This window comes from Macrobrachium rosenbergii, chromosome 6, assembly GCF_040412425.1.
Source record: "Macrobrachium rosenbergii isolate ZJJX-2024 chromosome 6, ASM4041242v1, whole genome shotgun sequence".
NCBI lineage: Eukaryota > Metazoa > Arthropoda > Malacostraca > Decapoda > Palaemonidae > Macrobrachium > Macrobrachium rosenbergii.
Window position 1 is genome coordinate 19031944 of NC_089746.1, and position 2475 is coordinate 19034418.

At 33.6% G+C, this 2475-nt stretch overlaps 1 protein-coding gene across 6 annotated transcripts in view; it reads left to right on the forward strand.

Moving 5' to 3' along the window:
* The window catches only part of LOC136839263 (prostamide/prostaglandin F synthase-like), a 117526-nt gene that overhangs the window by 114234 nt on the left and 817 nt on the right, over positions 1-2475 (forward strand). The gene's annotated exons all lie outside the window — the stretch shown is intronic.

Sequence of the window (2475 nt, forward strand, 5' to 3'; positions counted from 1 at the left end):
CAGTACAGTAATTATTAATATCAGCTAATTCTGGAGGTTCAGGCAAATTGACTTATGATAATTCAATACAGAGAAATTGAATAACAAACAAGAATTAGCTTCGCCTACATTAGGGTATACTGTATACCCATCGTATACATATATGGCAGCCTAGCCTACATTAAACTGTACTCTATATTCACATACTAATATCATATTATACAAACATCAACATAACGACTATGCATTTTTCCCATGGGTCTTTTAAAATATTATGCTATACTTCAGTGTCTCCAATAATATTGAATATATTCTTACATTGCCTTTGTATTATAAACTGTGATCAGTGTTTTGGTTTGGAAATCGGTTATGCAGTAAGTTTATTTCAACATTGCTTCTAGTTAGTGTAAACGAATCTTCTAGATACTTCATTTATATGGGGCAAGGTTATATTTTGTTAATTGAAGTGTTTCTAAGTCGTAATATAACTTAAATGCCCCTCGTTGTGAAATTAATTTAGCTATTTTTTTAATTAATAGATGACATTGGCAGTTTGGGGGCATGTTTATTTTGTGTAAAAAAAAAATCAAGATTCCGTTGACTGTTTTCACTTGATTTCATCATAATACGAGCTTTACGTATTTATTTTTTATCGGCATGAAAACAGCAGTAATACTCTCTCCAATTTTATTTACAGTAGCGTTTCACTCATGTTGCCCATGCACGATAATTTATAGTCATTAGCAGTTTAAACACTGTTTTCTCAGCTTCAGCTACAACTTACAGCTTAAATTTAGCAGTACAGTATATTTCCTTGCTGATCTTTTATCCATAGCGAATAAGGATATCATGTAAAAATATACCAGTCCTATTCTACTTAACGTCATTTGCAACATAATTATGGTAATTGTTTTAGTTGTTTTTATGGATGTAGGCATTTATGCAAGAATATAACATTACTATCAATTTGCTTCAGTCATTCTTTTTCACTTGTTTAACTAGATGGGATAAAGAGATGGAGGCAAAGAAGTTGGTGTATTGTAACAATGGTCTTCTCATTGCTTTTACTTTTGTAACTAGATGCTGATAAAGAGATGGAAAATTTTAAAATATTTTCTAAATACTGTATTGTCATATCTGTATTAATTGCTTACCCCATCGCAAAATCAAATTATCGTAACTCGAACACTACCTGGGTATCTGAGTATTTTAGTAGTTTTTCACAAAAAGTGTATATAGTCATGAAAATGATATGAAAATACAGTAGTTAGTGAATATTTCTCAGTGAAAAACACTGTGAATGAGCGAATTTTCCGCGAATAATGTGTATATATGTTCCACAGAGAAATCCATGAATCGGTGAGTCCACGAATCATGGGAACGCGAATACAGTAAACCCCCCGTATTCGCATTCTCACGTATTCGCGGATTTCTCTGAGGAACGTTATCTACCTATTATTCATGGAAAATTCGCACATTCGCAGTATTTTTCACTTAGAAATATTCACTAATTACTGTATTTTCATATAATTTTCATGACTAAATGCACTTTTTGTGATAAAACTATTAAAATACTCAGGTATAGGCATTTTGATGGTTTAAACAATCAAAATAGGCAGTTCTAAATGATTTTAGAGGGGTTTCAAGTACTTTTGGATTTTAGCTATTTGCAGGGGGGGGTTGCGGTATGCATCCCCCCCCAATACAGGGGGTTTACTGTAGTCAAAATAAAAACCCAATTTGTTTCAGAGATAACACTTCAGAACAAACAGAAAAGATGTAGAACAAGGATGTTCCATAAAACAAGGTTGGGAAGGCGTCTAAAAATAGAACAGTTTGATGCAAGAGGCTCCCTCTCTCTCCTTGGAAATGTAAGAGACAAAAGATATAACAATAAGAGAACACACACCAAGGCTAAGACAAGCGTTAGGTTGTGTTATATCAAAAGGCAAAACAAGTAGAGAGAATATCAAAGAGAAATGCTCATAAGGCTAAAATGTGATGATGATAGCTGCACAGTATATCTGTGTAGGAACAACTACACAGGAAGAAGGAGCGAAGAAAACAACAAGTAAAAAGAGCAGACATGTTGTAGGTTGCAGCATTTCCAAAATAAGCAAAATACCTCAAAACAACAAGTATACTAAAAAAAAAAATGAATAATTAAGTCGAACAACAGGCAGCAAAAGAGATGTCTGTCTCAGACTGCAGCCAAAAGAAAAGTGAATGCGCACCGACTGGATGATGGGTCTTCCTTCTCTGCCACTGGTAGCCAACTATCAATAAACACCTTGTTTTAAGTTTAACGGCCGGTTCCAGCTTCCGCTGAAAGTAAATCCCATTTGTAAAGACTGAAAGTTTAGGAATAGTTACCTGTTTTTATTCAAATTTTTCTTTTGATATTGATTAACTTCATTTATTACCTTATGGGAAGAATTGTTGGCATGACTTTTACTGTATTTTGAGTTGCTACAACTCTCCACTTTACTTTTACAG